We start from the raw sequence: 12,026 nt of genomic DNA, 5'->3' as shown, positions 1-12,026 counted from the left end.
CATTGGCCACTAGAAGTTTCCTGCTGTGCATTTCTGAGGAGCGGCCACACATCAGGCATTCATCGTCCAGGCAGACTTTGGGCCCACAGTGACCCTAGCTGGGCTGAATTCCTGGTACTTCCTGTGTGGCTTGTTACTGTACATGAAAATGCACAAGACTCTTCCCACCACTGATCTCAGTGTCTGCCCCAGGAAGAAGAAGAAAAGTTTTGGCTCGAAAATGCTCTTCAAGGACACAAGGCAGTCACCAAATTACAGCATGCAGCTTTCAGGGGATGACTAAAAGGATGAGGATGATGACTCATAGCTGGGGACAGAAGCGAATCCCTCTTGCTGACCTGTGCCCTCCTTTGCACCGGTGTTCTTTCTCAGCCCTCCTGGGGTGAGGGTGTGACTGTCCCCTGGGAAAGCTTGGCAAGATAACAGTAGGAGCACAAAGAAGGAGGTAGATAGAGAGTGGTTTGCAGTCGATACTCAGTGGTTTGGATAGGCTTCTTTCTTCCTTGGGTTGAATTTTCTATACCTCCCCTCTGTATCAGTAAGATATGACTTCCAGCACTCAGATCAGAGCAGGGTACTTAGATGTTAGGATGATTCCCTTTGCCCAGGATTGAGGTGGTGCCCAGGACACAGGATGTTCAGAAAGCCCCAGGCAAACAAAATAAGTTGTTCACCCTATTAGATATAATCATGCATATGCACTAAGATTTACCTGTGAGGTGTCTATGGTGGCACTATATGATACCAAACAATTAGAAAACAATTAAATTAACAAATACTTATTGGGCATTACTCTGTGCCAGGGACCATCCTACGTGCTTAGGATAGAGCTGTGAACAACACAGACAACAATATATCTAATTATACTAAATAAGGTATGGTATAGCCATATCACAGAATATTATGTAACCTACAAAAAACTGCTATCGGGAAGGAAATATTACATTACATCAAGGATGACCATGAGATAAAGGAAAATAGATGTAGATGTTCAGGGAAATAGATGTAGAAGACATCTTTTGTTTCTGCCTGCCTAGCATCTATTCACCCTTCCACGGGTGACACCTTTGCTTTGGGGAATTTTCCCGCTCCTATCCCAGCAACTTGTGAAGGGCTATTATTCAAGGGTGGACGTGTATGTGTAAGGGTCATCACGTAGATTGTTCTGGCTGGGCACTGCACAATCCCAGACTACCATGAGCATGCTCCCAAGGCTTATACAGCACATAACATGGACAACTATACCAGCAGTCCAGGCACACGACCCAGCTACTCCAATCAGACCTCTCTCCGCAGTTCAGATCTTGAGTGGAATCCTGCCCTACCAGAAAATGGTGGGAACTGAGTCTTCCCAATGGAGACACGCTAAAGAGTCTGACCTGCTACCTAGATTCCAAGATCCACCCGGGTCCCCAGCCTCCCCAAGGCTGGATTGTTTAAATTGGTATTTGAATCTTTAAACCATCTTGGTATCCTGCCCATAGCTTTCTTTTGTTAGATTAGGCAGAATGGCTTTCTATTACTTACAACCACAGAACCCTGGCTGCTTCTGCAGTTGTCAAAAGAGTGTGTATACAGTGATTCCATTTGTATGAAAAGTTATCTGTGTGAATATATATTATACATTATATATACATTATATGTTGTATATTATGATACCTAGACTATGTAAAGGGTGTGTGTGTGAGTGTATGACTCCTACAAAGTGAGTAGTTCTCTGGATAGTCTAACTACAGATTATTTTTATGTTCTCTTTGATTATCTGTGTCTCCTGAAGTTTCTACAATGGGCATATACTACTATTTTTTTTCTTTTTTCTTTTTCTTTTTCTTTTTTCTTTTTTAGAGTCAGTGTCTCACTGTGTCACCCCAGGTTGGAGTGCAGTGGCATGATCTTGACTCATTGCAACATCTGCCTCCCAGGCTCGAGTGATCCTCCCACCTCAGCCTCCTGAGAGCTGGGACTACAGGTGGGTGTCACCACACCTGGCTAATTTTTTTTTTTTTTTTTGAGATGAAATCTCACTCTGTCATCCAGGCTGGAGTGCAGTGGCATCATCTCAGCTCGCTGCAACCTCCACCTCCTGAATTCAAGTGATGCTCCTGCCTCAGCCTCCCACGTAGCTGGGATTACAGGCACATGCCACCTTGTCCAGTTAATTTTTTTATTTTTAGTAGAGATGGGGTTTTACTATGTTGGCCAGGCTGGTCTCGAACTCCTGAGTTCAAACAATCCACCCTCCCCAGCCTCTCCAAATGCTGGAATTACAGGTGTGAGCCACTGCGCCTAACCCATATACTACTTCTTAACAAGAAAAGAAAAATTAGAAACTAAAACATGCACATAGCTCACACCTAGTTAAGACAATAGGGATTTTGAGCCAAAGCCCTATTTATAAGTAACATTTGCATTTACCTGGAGGATTTTCCATGTGGTGGATTCTCCAAATGGCTGTTCACAGTTGCCTGGGGATTTGCACGTTGGCATGCTAACCACCTCCCTGAATCTGAGATATGATAAACGATAATCTCAGCTTTATACGACTCTGAAATCTATCACTTCAGTTAGAAAAGAACGCAAAGAGGGGGATAATTCACATTTTTCCTTTTTCCAAATAGGGAAACTGAAAAGGAGGCAGTGAAATGGTGTGTGTACAAAGATTTCCTTTCTGAACAACTAAAGCCATGAGAATCAGGATGGATGGCCTTGTACAATTTTCTCAAAATATTTAAAGCTTTTGGCCTAGAGAAAACAGTGGCTACAGAGTGATTCAATGAAGGACTTTAAGTTTATCAAAGGTTCTACCTGATATGTTCAGATCCACCATATAATCTGTGAAGGACTAACAAGAGGTAGGTTGGTTTACAGTCCAGCGAAAGAGATCAGGGTTGGTTATGAGGAATGGCTTTTATTCTGTTCAACAGTTATTTACTGAGTGTGTTTTGTGTGTTGAGCTTTTGGCTGTGCTGTAATGACTTCAAAAGAAAACAAAAAGCATGGTTCTACCCCTTGAGGCAACTCTCATTGTTCTTGGGGAGACAAGATGAACCTGTGAAGTAAAGACAAATCCAACCATATACAGGATCAAAGGCCAAGGTATGTGGTACAAGTGATAAGGATACTGGAAAGGAGTCAGGAATGGTCCAGGAGGGATACATGGCTGGGAGCCTGAGCCCAAGCCTGAGCCCTGCCTTGGAGGGTGAGGACTCAGATGAATGCAGAAAAGTCTTCGAAGAGAGATTAAGGCAGGGGATTTCAAGCCAGGACTCAGCTTCAGCCCAGAGCCAGGCCACGGGTGGTTTTTTTGAATTTGTAGAACCTACCAAAATTTAAAAATTGATAAGTCACACATATTATTCCACATTCCACATTTTATTTCTTGAAAAATAAAATATCCAGCAAGACTAGTACAGGGCAAGATGGAGAAGCAGCTGCCCTGTCTCAATAAAGCAGGTGCTCCACTGAGGCCACAGTCCTCACCATTCCCAAGGTCTCTCAAAATGAGGCTGAAAGATCCATTGCCATTTATCATCTTGCACTGAGCCCATTTTGTTTGTTAATTTACCCTCTAGGCCCCTATAGACATTTGAGTTTGAGACCCCTGAATGAAAGAAACAGCCCTACAGTGAAAATGAGCAAGGTACGTTCAGGGTTAGAGAGGAGATAGGCCTTAGATTATAATGTAGCTGATCAGGGGATGTGAGGTAGGGACAGCCTGGCCTGGCAGGCTAAAGAGCATGGATCTGGTAGAGTAGACAGAGAGGAGCCATTATGCTTTGTTAAATAGTGACAAGATGCCTGGTGTGGTGGCTCACGCCTGTAATCCCTGCACTTTGGGAGGCGGAGGAGGGCGGATCACGAGTTCAGGAGATCGAGACTATCCTGGCCAACATGGTGAAAACCCGTCTCTACTGAAAATACAAAAAATTAGCCAGGTATGGTGGCAGGCACCTGTAGTCCCAGCTACTCGGGAGGCGTGAACCTGGGAGGTGTGAACCTGGGAGGCGGAGCTTGCAGTGAGCCGAGATCGCACCACTGCACTCCAGCCTGGGCAACAGAGCAAGACTCCATCTCAAAAAAAAAAAAAAAAGTGACAAGAACAAGCCTTGGAAGAACCCCCAGTCTCCAGGATGAGGTTTCTGTCACCCTCTGGATCTATCTGACCCTAAGTCCACTTTGGAGTCAAACAGAGGTAGGCATCAAGCTGTGGCCACTGATTACCCATGACCTTGAGAAAGCTGTTTAAATTCTCTGAGTTTTATAAACAATGATGAAAATATTGCCTAAGAATATGACCATGAGGATTACACAGAATGAGATGCAGTGAGTGCTCGGCACAGAGCCTGGTTCCTCATTATGGCTGTCACCATCACTAATAACCTTGTAAACAGCCTAGGACAGTAGTTACCATGGAAGGGAGTTTGCTGCCTGGGAACATGTGGCAACGTCTGGAGATCTTTTGGGTTGTCATATGGTGACATGGGAGGGGACAGGAAGGGTGCTACTGGTATCTGGCAAGAAGAGTTCAGGAATGCTGCTGAATATCCAGCAATGTACCAGACAGTGCCCACCAAAAAGAATGGTCCATCTTTGTGGATCCAACTTTACTTTTAAAGTTTTTGTAATTAGTTGGTTAGTGGCTCATTTAGTTTAAGGTTTCTTTTGATCTTTTAGAGAATCATATACACCCAGGAATTCTTCCACGGCGAAAAAAGAAAATCAAACTAAAGTAAACATGTACATTATTTTTAAATGTAACAAAAATTTTGAATGCTAAATTTAACAATTAGTGAAATTGGGGTAAGTAGCATTTTACAGACACGTGTTTATTTCTCTGTTGCAGTTATCTCTTGTATGTTGAAGCTGCAACATATTTTCAGGTATCAAATCTTTGTATAATGTTATACATTATACAAGTATAAACATTGTTTTATGCTTGTAACAGCCTTTATCATGAAAAAGATTTTTTCACATCTATCTACATACATGGTTATGTACAATTAGGCACAGAATCGGATCAGCAGCACTTTTTTTTCACTGTGGGAAGAGAGAGTCATGAACATTTGTAAGAGTAAATATTAAAGTCCTGAACTTCTCTTGGCTCCAGAGAACTGACAGAGCATTAAAAGGCCCTTAGGTAGAGGAAATAATATAATATGGTCTTCCCTGAGTCCAGCTGAGGAAAGCCGCCTGATTCTGAATTCATTTTCTACAGTAAAATTGATTACTTTGCCTCATACTCTGAACCCTATAAAAAGCACCAAGGTAGTCTTAATTCTTCTACTACTAATAAAACCCATACTTGGGTATGCTTTGTGCGTTAATGCTTATAAGGAACTTTTCACATATTATGACCAGAAATAATTTGCTCATATATTCTTTCATCCAGTAATTCCTTCAACAACCTATTTTTACATTCTTAGTCACGTGAGAGAAAAAAAGGCAAGCACAAGAGATATAATTGCAGGCCTCATGAAACTTACAAATACATTTAATCAAATAGACAGACAAATAAATGAAAAATTGCATCCAAACAAGGACATTACAAGATAAGAAAATTACATACCAACATATTAAAAAGGATAATACATCATGACTGGCTGGAGTTTATCCCAGGAATGCAAGGTTTATTTAACAAATGAAAATCATTTAATGAAATTTATGATATTAACCAATTAAAAGAAAAACAGAATATGATCATTTTACTAGATGAAGAAAAGGCATTTGCCGAAAATGTAGACCCATTCATGATTTTTTAAATCCACATAACTAGGGATAGGAGGAGATTTCCTCAATCTGTTAAAGAGCATCTACAGTAATCGTGACTCCTTATGTTGAAATATTGAGCACTCGTCTTCTTAAGTTGGAGACGAGTCAAGGGATGTTTGCTTCCATCATTGGCCAAAGTCCTAGCTGGTGCAAAAAGGCAGGAAAATAAAACAAAGTGATAAAAACTAGGAAGGAAGAAATAAAGCTGTCACTACAGATGACATCACTTTCTTTTTTTTTTTTTTTTGAGGAGGAGTCTGGCTGTGTCACCCAGGCTGGAGTGCAGTGGCACGATCTTGGCTCACTGCAAGCTCTGCCTCCCAGGTTCATGCCATTCTCCTGCCTCAGCCTCCCAAGTAACTGGGACTACAGGTGCCTGCCACCACGCACGGCTAATTTTTTGTATTTTTAGTAGAGATGGGGTTTCACTGTGTTAGTCAGGATGGTCTCAATCTCCTGACCTCGTGATCCACCCTCCTCGGCCTCCCAAAGTGCTAGGATTACAGGCGTAAGCCACCGCGCCCGGCCGACATCACTTTCTACGTAGAAAACTTGAAGGGATCTACCAAAAACTCTACTAGACGTAGTAAGTGAATGTACCAATGTCACATGCTATAAAGTTAACATATGAAACATAATTTAATACTATCTTTTAGCAAGAAACAATTGGGAAGCAAAATAAAAATATCATTTAAAATAGCATTCAAAACTACAAAATATTTGGGGATAAGTTTTTTAAAGATGTCAAGATCTTTCAATTGAAAATTATAAAATATTGATGATAGAAATGAAAAAACTAAGTATAAAGATATGCCATCTTCTGCACTGGAGGACTCAGTATTATTAAGATATCAATTCTCCCTAAGTTGATCTGTAAATTCCACCTATCCTAATCAAAATCGTAGCTGGCTCTTTTCCAGGAAATAAATAAGCTGATTCTAAAATGTACTTGGAAATGCAAATGACATAGAATTTCTAAAACAATATTTAATAAAACAAGGTTAGAGGACTTTCTCTGACTTAAAAACTAACTATAAAGTTATGGTAATCACAACAGTGTGGCATTGTAGAAAGACTAAAGAGTCCAGAAATAGATGGACACATATATGGTTGACAAGACTGCCACAGCAATTCAATGGGGAATTGAAAGCCTTTTTAACAAATAGTGCTAGAACAACTGGATAAAAAAACTGCATTAAAAAAAGCCAAAAACTTTCAGCTTTTATGTTTGTCTTTTAGAAGAAACTACAGGGAAATATATTCACAATCTAAGGTTAGGCAAAGGTTCCTTAGAGAGGATGCAGAAGGATGAAAAAAAGAAATGGACAAATTGAACTTAAAACATTTTGCTCATCAAAAGACACCATTAAGAAAATGAAAAGACAAGCCAGGAGCTAAGAGAAAATTTTCACAATGCCAACATCCAACAAAGAATTTGTATTCAGAATATGTAAAAAAATGCTTATAATTCAGCAATAAAAAGAAAACAACCCAGTACAAATGAGCAAAATACTTGACTAGCAGACAGTTCATAAAAGATGTGTAAATGATAAAGAAGAACATAATGAGGTGCTCAACATCAGTAGTCATCAGGAAAATTCCAAATTAAAACCAAAATTAGTTACCACTGTGCATCTATTAGAATAGCTAAATTAGACACACACACAAAAAAAAAAACCTGACAATGCCAAATGTTGGCAAGGACCTGGATCAACTGGAACACCCATATATTGTTGGTGGGAGTATAAAATGTTCCCATCAGTTTTGAAAACTAGCATGTTCTCAAAATGTTATATATACAGCTATCCTATGACCCAGCAATTCCTAGGTATTTACCAAAGCGAAATGAAAATGTATGTCTGAAAAATTATTGTACAAGAATATTCATAGTAACTTTATTCATAATAGTCCAAAATTGTTAACATCATAGATCTTCAATAATAGGAGAATGGATAAACAAACTGGCATGTTGATACAATGGGATATTACTGAGCAATTAAAAAAAAGAAATAAACTGCTGATACCTGTAACTAGGATGAGTATCAAAAACATGCTGATGAAAAAGCCCGACACCAAAGAGCACAAACTATGTGATTCCACCTATATGAAATTCCAGAACCAACACAATTAATTACAGTGTTAAAAATCAAGAAAATGTTTGCTTTGGGTCAAGGAGGTCTTGACTAGGTGGGAACAAGAAGGAACTTTCTGGGGTGATATGTATATTGCATTTATCAAAATTGATCTTTTGTCAAAATAGCTCAAACTATGTGCTTAAGATCTATGCATTTTACTATATGCAATTATACCTGAATAACACAGTAATCACACAAATAAATACAAAATTATAACTGATTACTGGTTTTTGTTGTTGAACAATCTACATTTTTATTTTATTTATTTATGTATTTATTTATATTATACTTTAAGTTCTGGGATACATGTGCAGAACGTGCAGGTTTGTTACATAAGTATACATGTCCCATGGTGGTTTGCTGCAACCATCAACCTATCATTGATCTACGTTAGGTATTTCTCCTAATGCTGTCCATCCCCTAATCTCCCAACACCCAACAGGCCCTGGTGTGTGATGTTTCCCTCCCCGCGTCCATGTGTTCTTATTGTTCAACTCGCACTTATGAGTGAGAACATGCGGTGTTTGGTTTTCTGTTCTTGTGTTAGTTTGCTGAGAATGATGGTTTCCAGCCTCATCCATGCCCCTGCAAATGACATGAACTCATCCTTTTTTATAGCTGCATAGTATTCCATGGTGTATATGTGCCATATTTTCTTTATCCAGTCTATCATTTGATGGGCATTTGGGTTGGCTCCAAGTCTTTGCTATTGTGAACAGTGTTGCAATAAACATATGTATGCATGTGTCTTTATAGTACAATGACTTATAATACTTTGTGTATATACCCAGTAATGGGATTGCTGGGTGAAATGGTATTTCTGGTTCTAGATCCTTGAGGAATGCCACACTGTCTTTCACAATGGTTGAACTAATTTACACTCCCACCAATGGTGTAAAAGTGTTCCTATTTCTCCACATCCTCTCCAGCATCTGTTGTTTCCTGACTTTTTAATGATTGCCATTCTAGCTGGTGTGAGATGGTATCTCACTGTGGTTTTGGTTTGCATTTCTCTAATGACCAGTGATGACGAGCTTTTTTTCATGTGTTTGTTGGCCTCATGAATGTCTTCTTTTGAGAAGTGTCTGTTCATATCCTTTGCCCACTTTTTGATGGGGTTGTTTTTCTCTTGTAAATTTAAGTTCCTTGTAGATTCTGGACATTAGCCCTTTGTCAGATTGATAGGTTGTAAAAATTTTCTTTCATTCTGTAGGCTGCCTGTTCACTCTGATGATAGTTTCTTTTGCTGTGCAGAAGCTCTTTAGTTCAATTAGATCCCATTTGTCAATTTTGGCTTTTCTTGCCATTGCTTTTGGTGTTTCAGTCATGCAGTTTTTGCCCATGCCTAGGTCCTGAATGGGATTGCCTAGATTTTCTTCTAGGGTTTTTATGGTTTTAGGTCTTACATTTAAGTCTTTAATCCATCTTGAGTTACCTTTTGTATAAGGTGTAAGGAAGGGGTCCAGTTTCAGTTTTCTGCATATGGCTAGCCAGTTTTCCCAACACCATTTATTAAATAGGGAATCCTTTCCCCATTGCTTGTTTTTGTCAGGTTTGTCAAAGATCAGATGGTTGTAGATGTGTGACATTATTTCTGAGTCCTCTGTTCTGTTCCGTTGGTCTATATATCTGTTTGGGTACCGGTACCATGCTGTTTTGGTTACTGTAGCCTTGTAGTATAGTTTGAAGTCAGGTAGCAGGATACCTCCAGCTTTGTTCTTTTTGCTTAGGATTGTCTTGACTATACGGGCTCTTTTTTGGTTCCATATGAAATTTAGAGTAGTTTTTTCTAATTCTGTGAAGAAAGTCAATGGTAGCTTGATAGGGATAGCATTGAATCTATAAATTACTTTGGGCAGTATGACCATTTTCACGATATTGATTCTTCCTATCCATGAGCATGGAATGTTTTTCCATTTGTTTGTGCCCTCTCATTTCCTTGAGCAGTGGTTTGTAGTTCTCCTTGAAGAAGTCCTTCACATCCCTTGTAAGTTGGATTTCTAGGTATTTTATTCTTTGTAGCAACTGTGAATAGGAGTTCACTCATGATTTGGCTCTCTGTTTGTCTGTTATTGGTGTATAGGAATGCTTGTGATTTTTGCATATTGATTTTGTATCCTGAGACTTTGCTGAAGTTGCTTATCAGCTTAAGGAGATTTGGGCTGAGATGATAGTGTTTTCTAAATACACAATCATGTCATCTGCAAACAGAGACAAGTTGACTTCCTCTCTTCCTATTGGAATACCCTTTATTTCTTTCTCTTGCCTGATTGCCCTGGCCAGAACTTCCAATACTATGTTGAATAAAAGTGGTGAGAGATGGCATCCTTGTCTTGTGCCGGTTTTCAAAGGGAATGCTTCCAGCTTTTGCCCATTCAGTATGATATTGGCTGTGGATTTGTCACAAATAGCTCTTATTATTTTGAGATATGTTCCATCAATACCTAGTTTATTGAGAGTTTTTAGCATGAAGTGGTGTTGAATTTTATCAAAGGCCTTTTCTGCATCTATTGAGATAATCATGTGGTTTTTGTCATTGGTTCTGTTTATGTGATGGATTACATTTATTGATTTGTGTATGTTGAACCAGCCTTGCATCCCAGGGATAAAGCCACCTTGATCATGGTGGATAAGCTTTTTGATGTGCTGCTGGATTCGGTTTGCCAGTATTTTATTGAGGATTTTTGCACTGATGTTCACCAGGGATATTAGTCTGAAACTTTCTTTTTTAGTTGTGTCTCTGCCAGGTTTCAATATTGGGATGAAGCTGGCCTCATTAAATGAGTTAGGGAGAAGTCCCTCTTTTTCTATTGTTTGGAATAGTTTCAGAAGGAATGGTACCAACTCCTCTTTGTACCTCTGGTAGAATTCAGCTGTGAATCCATCTGGTCCTGGGCTTTTTTTGGTTGGTAGGCTATTACTGCCTCAATTTCAGTGCTTGTTATTGATCTATTCAGGGATTCAACTTCTTCCTGGTTTAGTCTTGGGAGGGTGTATGTGTCCAGGAATTTACCCATTTCTTCTAGAGTTTCTAGTTTATTTCCATAGAGGTGTTTACAGCATTCTCTGATGATAGTTTGTATTTCTGTGGGATCAGTGGTGATACCCCCTTTTTCATTTTTTATTGTGTCTATTTGATTCTTCTCTCTTTTCTTCTTTATTAGTCTGGCTAGAGGTCTATCTATTTTGTAAATCTTTTAAAAAAAAAAACCAGCTCCGGGATTCATTGAGTTTTTAAATGGTTTTTCGTGTCTCTATCTCCTTCAGTTCTGCTCTGATTTTAGTTATTTCTTGCATTTTGCTAGCTTTTGAATTTGTTTGCTTTTGCTTCTCTAGTCCTTTTAATTGTGATGTTAGGGTGTCGATTTTAGATCTTTCCTTTTTCTCTTGTGGGCATTTAGTGCTATAAATTTCCCTTTAAACATTGCTTTAGCTGTGTCCCAGAGATTCTGGTACATTGTGTCTTTGTTCTCATTGGTTTCAAATAACTTATTTATTTCTGCCTTAATTTTGTTATTTACCCAGTAGTCATTCAGGAGCAGGTTGTTCATTTTCCATGTAGTTGTGAAGTTCTGAGTGAGTTTCTTAATCCTGAGTTCTAATTTGATAGCATCATGGTCTGAGAGACTGTTTGTTATGATTTCTGTTCTTTTGCATTTACTGAGGAGTGTTTTACTTCCAATTATGTGGTCAATTTTAGAATAAGTGCTATGTGGTGCTGAGAAAAAATGTAGATTCTTTTGATTTTGGGTGGAGAGTTCTGTAGATGTGTATTAGGTCTGCTTGGTCCAGAGCTGAGTTCAAGTCCTGGATATCCTTGTTAATTTTCTGTCTCATTGATCTAATATTGACAGTGGGGTGTTAAAGTCTCCCACTATTATTGTGTGGGAGTCTAAGTCTCTTTGTAGGTCTCTAAGAACTTGCTTTATGAATCTGGGTGCTCCTGTATCGGGTGCATATATATTTAGGATAGTTAGCTCTTCTTGTTGAATTGATCTCTTTACCAATATCTAACGTCCTTCTTCGTCTTTTTTTATCTTTGTTGGTTTAAAGTCTGTTTTATCAGAGACTAGGATTACGACCTCTGCTTTTTTTTTCTTTTTTCTTTCCTTCTCCTTTCCA

The 12,026-nt window shown here is 39.1% G+C and overlaps 1 protein-coding gene across 1 annotated transcript in view; it reads left to right on the top strand.

Annotated features, from left to right (window-relative positions):
- The window catches only part of KAZN (kazrin, periplakin interacting protein), a 1,230,220-nt gene that overhangs the window by 456,483 nt on the left and 761,711 nt on the right, over positions 1–12,026 (top strand). The window lies entirely within an intron of this gene.

The sequence above is a fragment of the Gorilla gorilla genome, chromosome 1 (genome assembly GCF_029281585.2).
Source record: "Gorilla gorilla gorilla isolate KB3781 chromosome 1, NHGRI_mGorGor1-v2.1_pri, whole genome shotgun sequence".
NCBI lineage: Eukaryota > Metazoa > Chordata > Mammalia > Primates > Hominidae > Gorilla > Gorilla gorilla.
The sequence above is the reverse complement of the archived record's forward strand: the minus strand, read 5'-3'. Positions and strand labels throughout refer to the sequence as shown.